Source organism: Zea mays, chromosome 1 (assembly GCF_902167145.1).
Source record: "Zea mays cultivar B73 chromosome 1, Zm-B73-REFERENCE-NAM-5.0, whole genome shotgun sequence".
NCBI classification, from domain to species: Eukaryota; Viridiplantae; Streptophyta; class Magnoliopsida; order Poales; family Poaceae; genus Zea; species Zea mays.
Genome location: NC_050096.1, coordinates 1,327,821 through 1,342,948, shown reverse-complemented (window position 1 = coordinate 1,342,948; position 15,128 = coordinate 1,327,821).

Below are 15,128 nucleotides of genomic sequence, written 5' to 3'. Positions count from 1 at the left end.
AAAAAGTGTTAATGATGATTTAAATGCTAAGCTAGAAGTAGCAAATAGATCTAGTTCTTGTGTAGAACATGTAGTGATTTGCAATAGGTGTAAGGACTTTAATGTTGATGCATGTGTTGAGCACCTTACTTCTATTGCAAAACTAAATGGTGAAGTGGCTAGTCTTAATGCCCAAATTAAGACTAGCAAAAATGAATTTGATAAACTAAAATTTGCAAGGGATGCCTACACTGTTGGTAGACACCCCTCAATTAAGGATGGGCTTGGCTTTAAGAGGGAAGCCAAGAACTTAACAAGTCATAAGGCTCCCATCTCCGCCAAGGAGAAAGGGAAGGCCCCTATGGCTAATAGTGTTCAAAAGAATCATGCTTTCATTTATAGTGATAGAAAATTCTCTAGAAATGCTTATAGGAATTATTCTTATGATTCATATGTTATGCCTGCTTCTAGTTCTTCTATTGTGCATGATATGCCTAGGAAAAATGTTATTCATATGCCTAGGAGAAATGTTGTTCATGTACCTAGGAAAGCAAGTAATGAACCTTCTACAATTTATCATGCTTGCAATGCTTCCTTTGCAATTTGTAGAAACGAAAAGAAAGTGATTGCTAGGAAATTAGGGGCAAAATGCAAGGGAGATAAAACTTGCATTTGGGTCACTAAGGCTATTGTCACTAACCTTGTAGGACCCAACAAGAGTTGGGTACCTAAGACCCAAGCCTAAATTTGCCTTGCAGGTTTATGCATCCGAGGGCTCAAGCTGGATTATCGACAGCGGATGCACAAACCACATGACGGGGGAGAAGAAGATGTTCACCTCCTACGTCAAGAACAAGGACTCCCAAGAGTCAATCATATTCAGTGATGGGAACCAAGGCAAGGTTAAAGGACTAGGAAAAATAGCAATTTCATCCGAGCATTCCATTTCTAATGTGTTTTTAGTAGAATCGCTCGGATATAACTTGTTGTCCGTTAGTCAATTATGTAATATGGGGTATAATTGCTTATTTACAAATGTAGATGTGTCTGTCTTTAGAAGGAGTGATGGTTCATTAGCTTTTAAGGGTGTACTAGACGACAAACTCTATTTAGTTGATTTTGCAAAGGAGGAGGCCGGTCTAGATGCATGTTTAATTGCTAAGACTAGCATGGGCTGGCTGTGGCATCGTCGTCTAGCACATGTGGGGATGAAGAACCTTCACAAACTTCTAAAGGGAGAACATGTGTTAGGACTAACAAATGTGACTTTCGAAAAAGATAGACCTTGTGTAGCTTGTCAAGCAGGTAAACAGGTGGGAAGTGCTCATCACAGCAAGAATGTAATGACCACATCAAGACCTCTAGAGTTACTTCATATGGACCTCTTCGGACCCGTCGCCTACCGAAGCATAGGAGGAAGTAAGTATGGTCTTGTTATAGTTGATGATTTTTTCCGCTTCACTTGGGTATTCTTTTTGCAGGATAAAACAAAAACCCAAGGGACCCTCAAGCGCTTCCTAAGGAGAGCTCAAAATGAGTTTGAGCTCAAGGTGAAGAAGATAAGGAGCGACAACAGGTCCGAGTTCAAGAACCTTCAAGTGGAGGAGTACCTTGAGGAGGAAGGAATCAAGCACGAGTTCTCCGCTCCCTACACACCACAGCAAAATGGTGTGGTAGAGAGGAAGAACAGGACGCTCATTGACATGGCAAGGACGATGCTTGGAGAGTTCAAGACCCCCGAGCGGTTTTGGTCGGAAGCCGTGAACACGGCTTGCCACGCCATAAACCGGGTCTACCTTCATCGCCTCCTCAAGAAGACGTCGTACGAACTCCTAACCGGTAACAAACCCAATGTGTCATACTTTCGTGTTTTTGGGAGCAAATGTTATATTCTAGTAAAGAAAGGTAGAAATTCTAAGTTTGCTCCCAAAGCTGTAGAAGGGTTTTTGTTAGGTTATGACTCAAATACAAAGGCGTATAGGGTCTTCAACAAATCATCGGGTTTGGTTGAAGTCTCTAGCGACGTTGTATTTGATGAGACTAATGGCTCTCTAAGAGAGCAAGTTGTTGATCTTGATGATGTAGATGAAGAGGACGTTCCAACGACCGCAATACACACCATGGCAATTGGAGATGTGCGGCCACAGGAACAAAAGGAGCAAGATCAAACTTCTTCCTCAACAATGGTGCAACCCCCAACTCAAGACGATGAACAGGTTCATCAAGAAGAGGCGTGTGATCAAGGGGGAGCACAAGATGATCATGTTATGGAGGAAGAAGCACAACATGCCCCTCCAACTCAAGTTCGAGCGACGATTTAAAGGAATCATCCCGTCGACCAGATATTGGGTGATATTAGCAAGGGAGTAACTACTCGCTCTAGATTAGTTAATTTTTGTGAGCATTACTCTTTTGTCTCTTCTATTGAGTCTTTCAGGGTAGAAGAGGCCTTGCTAGATCTAGACTGGGTGTTGGCCATGCAGGAGAAGCTCAACAATTTCAAGAGAAATGAAGTTTGGACACTGGTGCCACGTCCCAAGCAAAATGTTGTGGGAACCAAGTGGGTGTTCCGCAACAAACAGGACGAGCACGGGGTGGTGACAAGGAACAAGGCACGACTTGTGGCAAAAGGTTATGCCCAAGTCGCAGGTTTGGACTTTGAGGAGACTTTTGCTCCTGTGGCTAGGCTAGAGTCAATTCGCATATTGTTAGCCTATGCCGCTCACCATTCTTTCAGGTTGTTCCAAATGGATGTGAAGAGCGCTTTCCTCAACGGGCTAATCAAGGAGGAGGTGTACATAGAGCAACCCCTTGGCTTTGAGGATGAACGGTACACTGACCACGTGTGTAAGCTCTCTAAGGCGCTCTATGGACTTAAGCAAGCCCCAAGAGCATGGTATGAATGCCTTAGAGACTTTTTAATTGCTAATGCTTTCAAGGTTGGGAAAGCCGATCCAACTTTATTCACTAAGACTTGTGATGGGGACTTATTTGTGTGCCAAATTTATGTCGATGACATAATATTTGGTTCTACTAACCAAAAGTCTCGTGAAGAGTTTAGCAGGGTGATGACTCAAAAGTTTGAAATGTCGATGATGGGCGAGTTGAACTACTTCCTTGGGTTCCAAGTGAAGCAACTCAAGGACGTCACTTTCATCTCCCAAACGAAGTACACACAAGACTTGATCAAGCGGTTTGGGATGAAGGACGCCAAGCCCGCAAAGACTCCAATGGGAACTGACAGACACGTCGACCTCAACAAAGGAGGTAAGTCCGTTGGTCAAAAAGCATACCGGTCTATGATAGGTTCCTTGCTTTACTTATGTGCCAGTAGACCGGATATTATGCTTAGTGTATGCATGTGTGCTAGATTTCAATCCGATCCAAGGGAGTGTCACTTAGTGGCCGTGAAGCGAATTCTTAGATATTTAGTCGCTACGCCTTGCTTCGGGATCTGGTATCCAAAGGGGTCTACCTTTGACTTAATTGGATATTCAGACTCCGATTATGCTGGATGTAAGGTTGATAGGAAGAGTACATCAGGGACGTGCCAATTCTTAGGAAGGTCCCTGGTGTCTTGGAGTTCTAAGAAACAAACTTCCGTTGCCCTATCCACCGCTGAGGCCGAGTATGTTGCCGCAGGACAGTGTTGCGCGCAACTACTTTGGATGAGGCAAACCCTCCGGGACTTTGGCTACAATCTGAGCAAAGTCCCACTCCTATGTGATAATGAGAGTGCTATCCGCATGGCGGATAATCCTGTTGAACACAGCCGCACAAAGCACATAGACATCCGGCATCACTTTTTGAGAGACCACCAGCAAAAGGGAGATATCGAAGTGTTTTATGTTAGCACCGAGAACCAGCTAGCTGATATCTTTACCAAGCCTCTAGATGAGTCAACCTTTTGCAAGTTGCGTAGTGAGCTAAATGTCTTAGATTCGCGGAACTTGGATTGATTTATAGCATACATGTGTTTTATGCCTTGATCATGTTCCTTATGCATTTTGTTGTTTATTTATGGTGCTCAAGTTGTACAAGCACTCCCCGGACCTCACAAGTCCATTTGCAAGTGATGCACATATTTAGGGGGAGATGTGCTACAACTTGACCCTTTGAGACTAACCATGTGTTTGAGCTTGCTTGATTTAGTCTCAAAGGTGGATTGAAAGGGAAAGATGGACTTGGACCATGAAAGACTTCCACTGCACTCCGATGAGAGGGTAACTAACTCCAAGTTCATTTCCATGCTCTTATTGCCTCTTTACTCTTAATTGAAGATTTTGGTTAGGCAATGGGGTTAAAGGGCCAAGATTGATCCCGTTTTGGTGCTTGATGCCAAAGGGGGAGAAAATAAGGCCAAAGCAAGAAATGGATCAGCTACCAGTTGAGAATTTTGAAAATTTTGAAAATCATAGAGTTAGAGTTTTTGTTTTGTCAAAATCCTCTTGATGTCTCTTCTTGTCAAAAGTTGGTCTCTTGTGGGGAGAATGTTTGATTATGGGAAAAAGGGGGAGTTTTTGAATCTTCGATCAATTTCTCTTGGAATACCATTCTCTATGCCTCAACAAGTGAATTTGATTTAGAGATAGGAAATTAAGTTTGATTTGCAAAAACAAACCAAGTGGTGGCAAAGAATGATCCAAATATGCCAAATTTGAATCAAAACAAATTCTTGTTCTCATTTGCATTGATGTTGCAATTCTATATGTTGCGTTTTGTTGTGTTGGCATAAATCACCAAAAAGGGGGAGATTGAAAGGGAAATGTGCCATTGGGCCATTTCTAAGTATTTTGGTGATTAAGAGCCAACACAAATGGTTTAAGTGTAAAACTATGCCAAGTTGTGAATGAAGTGCAAATCAACACAAAGGTATGATTCTAAACTTAGTACATTGGTTTTTGTGTACTAACATAATTGTCTAAGTGCTAGAATCAGAGAAAAGACAAAAGGAAAAAGAGTTGGCCGTGTACAGCCAACTGCTGTTTAGTCTGGGTGCACCGGACTGTCCGGTGCGCCAGGCTGGCTCTGGTGAAAAGGCCGCTCTCGGGATTTCGTCGGTGGCGTACGGCTAAAAATCACCGGACTGTCTGGTGGTGCACCGGACTGTCCGTGAGCCAACGGTCGGCCGCGCAATCCGCGCGTGACGCGTGGCCGGGCCAACGGTCTGATGGGAGCACCGGACTGTCCGGTGTGCACCGGACAGTGTCCGGTGCGCCAACGGCTCCAAATCTTCAATGGTCGGCTGCGCCAGAATAGGAAAGAAATCAGCACCTGACAGTGTCCGGTGGTGCACCGGACTGTCCGGTGCACCACCCGACAGAAGGCAAGGATAGCCTTCCTGGATTGCTCTCAACGGCTCCTAGCTGCCTTGGGGTTAAAAGGGACCCTAGGCGCATGGAGGAGAACACCAAGCATTCTTTGATCATCTCTTAGCACCAAGACATCTCTCTAGCGCATTTGATTCGTTGTGATAGAAATTTGAGCTCCTCTTGAGTTGAGAACTCTGTGTGTGATCTTAGAGCTCAAGTTGTGACTTGTGTGTGTATTTGTGCTCGTGCTTTGAGGCTTGTGTGTGTTGCTCTTCCCACTCTTACATCTTTGCTTCTTTGTGATCATCTCATTGTAAGGGCGAGAGGCTCCAAGTTGTGGAGATTCCTCGCAAACGGGAAAGAGTAAAGAAAGAAGAACATCGTGGTATTCAAGTTGATCATTGGATCACTTGAAAGGAGTTGAGTGCAACTCTCGTCCATTGGGACGCCACAACTTGTACTAGGCAAGTATTGTACTTGGCCGAACCACGGGATAAATCCTTGTGTCTCTTGTGCTTGTTCTCACTGTGTCAATTGTGGTTCACAAGAGCTCTCCTTAGCCACTTGATTTCATTGTGCTAACACTTAATCAAATTTGTGGCTTTAAGTTTCAAGTTTTTACAGGATCACCTATTCACCCCCCTCAAGGTGCTCTCATTATCGATGACATTCTTAAATATTCTCAAAGTGAGGAGGAGCATGCAGGTCATTTGAGGATGGTTTTGTAGAGATTGCGAGAGCACCAGCTGTATGCAAAGTTGAGCAAGTGTGAGTTCTGGATTGATCAAGTCCTGTTCTTGGGTCACATAATTAACAAAGAAGGATTGGCTATGGATCCGAAGAAAGTGGCAGACATTCTGAACTGGAAAGCGCCAACAGATGCTCGAGGAATCAAGAGCTTCATTGGAATGCCGGATATTATCGGCGATTCATCAAAGGGTTCTCGAAGATTGCGAAACCAATGACAGCTTTGCTAGGCAACAAGGTTGAGTTCAAGTGGACCCAGAAATGCCAAGAAGCCTTTGAAGCGCTGAAAGAGAAGTTGACTACATCGCCTGTCTTAGTCTTGCCTGATGTGCACAAGCCCTTCTCAGTGTATTGTGATTCTTGTTACACTGGTTTGGGATGCGTGTTGATGCAGGAGGGAAGGGTTGTGGCTTACTCGTCCCGACAGCTGAAGGTTCATGAGAAGAATTATCCAATCATTGACCTAGAGTTGGCAGCAGTGGTTCACGCACTGAAGACATGGAGGCACTATCTATATGGGCAGAAATGTGATGTTTACACAGACCACAAGAGTCTGAAGTACATATTCACTCAGTCGGAGTTGAATATGAGGCAACGAAGATGGTTAGAATTGATCAAGGACTATGAATTGGAGATTCATTACCATCCAGGCAAAGCGAATGTAGTAGCAGATGCTTTGAGGAGGAAGAGTCAGGTCAACCTGATGGTCGCTCATCCGATGCCTTATGAGTTGGCCAAAGAGTTTGACAGGTTGAGCCTCGGATTTCTGAACAATATGCGAGGAGTAATAGTTGAGTTAGAGCCTACCCTAGAGCAGGAAATCAAAGAAGCACAGAAGAATGATGAGAAGATCAGTGAAATCCGGCAGCTGATTCTGGAAGGAAGAGGCAAAGACTTTCGGGAAGATGCAGAAGGTGTGATATGGTTCAAAGATCGCTTGTGTGTTCCCAATGTCCAGTCTATTCGGGAATTGATCCTCAACGAAGCTCATGAGTCAGCTTATTCTATACACCTTGGAAGTGAGAATATGTATCAGGATCTGAAGAAGAAATTCTGGTGGTACGGAATGAAAAGGGAGATCGCAGAGCATGTGACTATATGTGACAGTTGTCAAAGGATCAAGGCAGAGCATCAGAGGCCAGCTGGGTTGTTGCAACCGTTGCGAATTCCTCAGTGGAAATGGGATGAAATCAGAATGGATTTCATAGTCGCATTGCCTCGCACTCAAGCCGGCTACGATTCCATTTGGGTAGTGGTGGACCGCTTAACCAAGTCACCCACTTCATACCTGTCAAGACCAACTACAGCAGTGCAGTATTGGCAGAGTTGTACATGTCCCGGATCGTTTGTCTTCATGGTGTGCCAAAGAAGATAGTGTCAGACAGAGGAACGCAGTTCACCTCTCATTTCTGGCAGCAGTTGCATGAAGCCTTGGGTACACATCTAAATTTCAGTTTAGCTTATCATCCGCAAACAGATGGTCAGACCGAAAGAACCAATCAAATTCTTGAAGACATGTTGAGAGCTTGCGCGTTGCAAGATCAGTCCGAATGGGACAAGAGGCTACCTTATGCAGAGTTCTCCTATAACAACAGTTACCAGGCCAGCTTGAAGATGTCACCATTTCATGCGCTTTATGGAAGGAGTTGTAGAACTCCGTTGCAATGGGATCAGCCTGGAGAAAAGCAAGTGTTTGGGCCGGATATTTTGCTTGAAGCTGAAGAGAACATCAAGATGGTTCGGGAGAATCTGAAGATAGCGCAATCAAGGCAGCGAAGCTATGCAGACACAAGAAGAAGAGAACTGAGTTTTGAAGTTGGAGATTTTGTCTATTTGAAAGTTTCACCGATCAGAGGAGTCAGAAGATTCGAAGTCAAAGGCAAGCTAGCACCCTGCTATGTCGGTCCGTATCAGATCCTCGCCAAGCGTGGAGAACTGGCCTATCAGCTCAGTTTGCCAGAAGGCTTGTCCGCAGTGCATGATGTCTTTTATGTGTCCCAGTTGAAGAAGTGTCTGCGTGTGCCAAAAGAGCAGTGGAAGGTCAAGAGGTCTAGGAGGACTTGACCTACATTGAGAAGCCAGCACAGATTCTTGAGACTGCAGACAGAGTCACCCGGAGGAAGACTATCAGAATGTGCAAAGTCAGATGGAGTCACCACTCTGAGGAAGAAGCAACCTGGGAGCATGAGGATGATTTGATGGCCAAGTACCCTGAACTCTTTGTTGGCCAACCTTGAACCTCGAGGGCGAGATTCTTTTAAGGGGGATAGGTTTGTAACGCCCTGAATTTGGGGGTAGAATTTTTTCTTCTTTTACTCACCAAATTCAGGCGTTACTCTCTTTTCTTTTCCCGTTTCGCTCCTTCTTCCTAATTTCAAAGCAATATAGCGACTGGTGTCCGTGTCATGTGTAAACAAAACCTAAGTGGTCATGAGTGTTGCATCATGCCGAATCATATTTCTTTGTCTGATTTCATTCTTAATCGCATGCGTTGCTTAGTTCCGTTTCGGATTTTGCTTCGCAGATTGATTTCCGATCTGTGGTTGTGCGTGCCACGGGGTTTTGGCCCGCGGTGCGGCCCAACCCAGCCTAGCCCAGCCCAGCTCGGCCCACGCGCCCCTGGTGCCCCTGCTCCCCATGCACGCCCCTGGTCCCTTTCTCTCATTTGATTTCTCCCGCGCAGCAACCTCTCTCTCTCTCCCATCTCTCTCTCTTTCTCCCCGTGTTGCCCTAGGTTTTGGAAAAAGTGATCACCGGAATTTGGATCCCCTTGGTGAGCTCCCCTCCCCTCTCCCTCTCTCTCTCTTCCCCTCCCCCTCCCCTTTCTCCTTCCCTGCGCACCCCCTGCCCCCGTCACGCGCGCCCCCCGGCGGCCCTGCCCCGTCGCGTCCCCCCCCCCCGGCAGTCCCGCTCGGCGGCGGCTCGCGCCCCGGCGGCTCGGCCCCGCGCCCTGCGCCCCGATGGCTCGACCCCCACGCCCTGGCGGCTCAGCCCCTGTCCCCGTCGTGCCCCTCCCCGGTGGCCCTGTCCCACGCCCCCGGCGGCTCGCGCGCCCCTGGCGGCCCTGCTCGCCACGGCCCCGCGCCCGTGCCCCCCCGACGGCCTGGCGCCCCGCGGCCCCGTGCCCCCTGCGGCTCACCCCCGCGCCCGAATCCCGCGCGTCCGGCGCCGCGGCCCCGTGCCCCGGCGTCCGCGTTCCACGCGCTCGGCCCCCGCGCCGCGTCCCACGCGCCCCCTCGCCTCGCGTCCCAGCAGTCGTGCGCCCTGGCGGCCCTGTCGTGTGCCCCGGCGTGGCCTCGCGTGCCCCCGGCGCGCGCGCAGCGTGTTCGCGTGCGCGCAACTGTAGTTGTGCGGCGTTCGACTTTCAGCTTTATCCCTTTTTCAATTTTAGTTTAGTCGATGTGTTGTGTCTCGCGCTTCGTCGCACGACGATTCAATTTAAGTTCATCTTTGTTAATAATCTGTGTCGCGCGCTTCGTCGCGCGATATTTCGTTTTAAATTCAGTTCAATTGACGTATGCCGTCGTGCGTTTCATCGCGCGATGCCTAATGTCTCTTTATATTTATTGCAAGTGTCTCGTTGCGCGCTCCGTCGCGCAAAGAGTCGTTTATTTCTTAATTCAATTTAAATGTCGTGTCGCGCGTCTCGCCGTGCGACCATTTCCTTTAATTCACCTTTATCTGCTTATAATGATTAAATATGGAACATGACTTTATCTTATGCTAAACGTAATGGCCAAATTAATACCATTCTATTTAAACGAGTAGTTTAATTTATAATTGTGTAACATGATCGCTTCTCGACCGTAGCCTCGACCGTTACTTTCTCTTTCTCGCTTAGTCATAAGTGTGAGCCTTGCATCGAACATCCGTTTATTTATTGCATTCCATTGTATGGTGTACTGTTCTTTTGTATTAAATGTGTGGAATGTATGTTTGAACTCGTATAGATAACGGTCAGTTGGTGGAGTCCGAAGGAGTTGCAGGTGAAGACCCTGAGCAACAGTCGGTTGGTGAAGGCAAGTGTCCCTTGACCCATCTATGTCCTACTAATTCTTATAATTCACTTCCCGCATTTACACATTTATACCTAAGGATTGACTAGCTTTTGTCTATCTTGTCCTTGTTTACTTATTTTGGTTGGGTTATTTCAGTTTAGCTTTATGCTAGTGCTTCACATTAATCAATGAACATGATGAGATATCTATGATACATTGTTTTCCCTTTTGATTATGATGATGGTACATGTGGCCCTTAAGGGGACTCGAGCTGTTTCTCGAGTGCCTCTCCGTAAGGACCTGTTCGTTGGATGACCGCCGGGAAAACAGTGCAACCATGAGGGTGGAATGGGGCGCCCTTAGCTGAATAATTAGAGGAACCGGGGTGTAGTTCGCTTAGCTGTCGTGCCGTTAATGGGGCTCGGTGTATGCGGCTCGCTCTGCCAAGTTTGTTTCGTCCCTTGGGGAGGAGTGCGGTGCATTTAGGAAACCTAACGGGCGGCTACAGCCCCGGGGAATCTTTGTAAAGACTACGTAGTGATACCCTGCTGGGTCACCTTGGTAGTGATCAATGGAGAGTCATGATCTCCGGGCAGAAAGGGAATCACGGCTTGTGGGTAAAGTGCGCAACCTCTGCAGAGTGTTTTAAAACTGATATATCAGCCATGCTCGCGGTTATGAGCGGCCAAGGGAGCTCCATTGATTAGAGATACTTGATCAAAGATGTATGGTTTACAGGTGGTGACGAGGATGATGGTTTTGGTTATGATTATGGTAATGGTAAGTGGTATTCTTTTCGTTTGGAAAGGGTATATCTGGGTTAATAACTTGGGTTAATGCTAAAACCTGGCTTTCTACTAGTAAATAATAACCTGACCAACTAAAAGCAACGGCTTGACTTAACTCCACATAAAGCTAGTCCACTACAGCCAAACGGGACATTTTGCTGAGTACGTTGATGTGTGCTCACTCTTGCTTTACACACCAAACCCCCCCAGGTTGTCAGCATTGCAACCACTGCTTAGATGAAGATGAAGTCATGGAGGAGGACTTTCAGGAGTTCCAAGAGTACGATGACTTCTAGGCATGGGTTAGCGGCAAACCCCCAGTCGGTTGCCTGTGTAGGCCGTGTGTATCTACGTTTCTTTTCCGTACTTTGATTATTGTTAAAGACTATGTGGATGTTTCGGACATCATGATGTAATCGACTATTATACCCTCTTTTGTGTCATTATTTGAGCACTGTGTGATGATGTCCAGTTATGTAACTGCTGTGTACGTGAATTGCTGATCCTGGCACGTACATGGTTCGCATTCGATTTGCCTTCTAAAACTAGGTGTGACACACCCTGACGAGTAGGAGGTGTCCGTGGAGACTCCTGTGGAGTGTACTGAGCTCGGCATGGTCCTCCTCCTGGACGAGCTAGGGTACCCTGAGGCGGAATGTAGCGAGGACGAACACTACTGCTACCCTGCCCCTAGGTAATGGCCTTCCTCTTCAAATCTCCCAATTGAACACGCTTGTGTTCAATAGCAAGAGCCTTATCTAGCAGCCTCTGAAATGATGGGAATGCATGAGCAACCAATGCATACTGTAGGGGACATTGAGTCCTTCTGTGAAGTGCTCTTGCTTCCTTTCATCATCTGCCACCTCATCTGGAGCATATCTGGACAACTGAATGAATTTATCTCTGTACTCGCTGACAGACATGTTGTCTTGCTTCAATGACAGAAACTCCTTCTTCTTGATCTTCATCAAACCAGTAGGAATGTGGTAGTTTCTGAAATGTGTGCTGAACTCCGCCCAAGTAATAGTATCAGCAGCATCGTGGGCAGCAACATAAGAATCCCACCAGTCAGTAGCAGGTCCTGTCAGACGACCCGAAGCATAAAGAACCTTCTCTCGGTCAGAGCACTGGGCGATGTTGAGCATCTTCTCAATTGATTTCAGCCAATCATCAGCATCTAGTGGATCTGGCGAACTGGCGAAGGTAGGAGGCTTGTGGCTCATAAATTCCCGGTGCTTGTCCCGGGGTGGAAGTGGAGGTGGTGGTGGTGGCAATGGTATTTGCTGCTGTTGTTGTTGCTGTTGCGCCCTCCTTTCTTGGCGTATCTCCTCTCTTTCCTGACGCAGCTCCTGGTGTATCTCTTCTCTTTCCTGACGCATCTCTTGGCGTTCCTGCTGCATCTGCACGCGCATATATATCCGCCATGGTGTCAGCCATTTGTTGCATCATCCTCATCTGAGCTGCAACCATGGGGTTAGCTCCAACTGGTGGAGGCAGCGGTGGAGGATCCATCTCTGCTGGTTGTGGTTGGGGTGGCCTATATATCCACCGAGTGTGTCGATTGGGAGGTAGATCAATTCCACCACCCTTCCTGGTATTGACCATATGAGTTAGAAACATATGGTAAGAAAGGATAGTAGACAAGGCAGGTAGTTATTGTCGGTGTTTTGGGTCCGACCGCACACCCGGGGTTGCTCCTCAAGGTGTTTTAGGAGTAGGACGGTGTCAACGACTGTAGAAAAATGGTTCGTGCCGATCGCACGAGGGACAATGGACAAGATTTGCAGGTTCGGGCCGCTTAGAGATGCGTAACACCCTACGTCCTGGTGAGTGGGTGAGCGTGGTTACAAGAGGGCTCTCTCGATTGAACACACAGAGAGTTGTTGTGAGTGGCTAAGTAAGATAGGGTCGATCGTTCTGAAGGGGTGCCCCCTAGGCCTTATATACACGACCGTGGGGCAGTACACGTGGATATGATAACAACAAGTAGCTAAAAGGTAGTGAACCTCTTGAGTTTATCCCTACGTAACCCTCGCCGACTTATCCTCGCATGGCTCCGTTGCATGGGGGCTCCAGCGCGGGAAAGTCGGGTCTTTGTTGCGATTTACTCGTTCGACGTTGTGGGCCGTCCGGGTTTGCACCAATCTGGTCTTATGTCTTCTCTGCTTTGCTGGCTGTTTCTCCCCAGGCCCACGAAGGAATGACCTCATGATTTATTGGGCCTTTGGGCCTTTCGTGAGGTCTTTTACTCCTTTAGTGGACCTGGGGGATATCTATCCCCCACAAGCCCCCGATCTTTGGGCTAATTTAGAAGTAATCAGCCCAAAGATCCCAGGTCCAACTTGCAGGTGTTTTGAAGAAGAAAGTCTTCCTGCTGTCTTCTCTTGCTCCGATCACTCATTTTGTAGGATTCTGAACACCTGCAAGTGTAGCCCCCGAGGCTTAATTTCATGCTTGTGCCTTAGAGGTTGGCATTTCAATTTGTAGGATTCTGAACTTCATTGGGTGCACCGGAGGTGCACCCAATGGGTGTAGCCCCCGACCTTTGAGTAGATTTTAGAAAACAATCTACTCGAAGGTCTTTCCCGGAAATTATCTCCATTTGTGCCCCTGCATCTTGGTTTAGGGTTGGTCTTTTAATCTTGTCCCTCGCCTTAGAAGTCGGCGCTATCTCGACTTGGAATGATAATCCATGGGGTGCACCGGAGGTGCACCCAATGGGTGTAGCCCCCGACCTTCAAATGGATTTTTTAAGGATAATCCATTCGAAGGTCTTCCTTTCGTTTGTAAAAATCGGCATGAAGCTATTTGCATTATGCTTTGGAGGTCAGCATTATGTCATCAATATTTTGCTGCAGAGGTCAGCATATATTTTGTCTTTAGCAGCCGAGTTTGCAATCCATCCATATCTTGCTAGGTAATGCAATTTATTTGCTTCTGCGACTGATTGGACGGTTGATGGACGTTCTCTGTCTAGTCTTTGCGTCGCTTCTGTCGGCCATATCTTGTACTTTGCTGGCTATATTTGGCTTTCCTCTGATCCTTACTGATATCTCATTTTTGTCTTGAGGTATTTACTGCGTGCCCTACACGGATGTGACCGTTTTGAAAAATATACTGATAATTCCTGGGCGTCCCCCCCCAATGGGTGTGGGCAAGGGACGGCTTGGTACGCTGAGTGTTTTATCCGGCTGCTTCTGAGTAGTAATGTGATGGGACGGCTAGTGTAATCATACCCTTTGCGCTGTTGACTGGAGTCCCAATGGGTGTAGTGTTGCATGAAACGGCGTCAGCCGCCTGACGTGTCTCCAGACGGGTGGAAGTGCTTATTGAATGCTTTGCGACTGTTCAGTGACCACGGTTGGAGGTGAGCGGTTGCCTTTCCCTTCTATAAATAACGTCGTTGCTCCTCTGGTTTTTTCACATCTCTTCGCTGTTCTTTACTGCATCCTTCTCTTCCCTTCTGTCTGCTTCCGCCATGGGCAAGAGTAACAAACGCAAGCGTGAGCCGACTCCTCCGTCGGAGGACTTCGGCGACTCGGAGTACTCGGAGGAGGAGTTCTCCTCCGAGTCCGAGGGGTCTCCGGCTCCCGTCTCTCCCCCGGCGTCGTCTGATGATTCAGACGACTCCCAGGGGATTGCCGCGGAAGTCTGGACGTACATCCGGGCCGTCGAGCGCTCCGGGCTCGAGGGCTCGGATGAGTCGGAGTTCTCCTCGGACGAGGAGGACTCGGACGGCGGCGAGGACGAAGATGACGACGATGACGACGGCGACGAGGACGACAGTGGCGACGGCGACGGTGACGGCAGTGGCAGCGGCGGGGGCAGCGGCGGCAAGGGCAGCACCAGAGGCGGCAGCAGCACAGGCAGCACCAGAGGCGGCAGCAGCAAGGGCAGCACCAGGGGCGGCGGCGGCAACGGCAGCACCAGGGGCGGCGACGGTGGCAGCAGCTGCAAGGCCAGTGGCTAAACGCCACTGGTCTTTAGTTATTAGTATAGTGTAGTTAGAATAATGTAGTAGTAATGTAGAGTAGTATAGTGTAGTATAGTAGTAGTAGTAATGTAGTAATAGTAGGGAAGCACCAACTCGCAAAGAGTTGGTTTGTAAGCTTATTATCTTCCCCTTAATGAAAAACTGACGTTGGCCCCTTCTCGATGACTCGCTTTCCCTGATTATAGAACTGATTCTTTTGAGACAGTAGATGAATAACTTGTGCATCACACTGACGCTTCCAGAAGTAGCTGCCGAGTGATCTTGTAGTCGGTATCGGCGTTTTAGAAGCAACGTCGAGCGATTGAAGGTC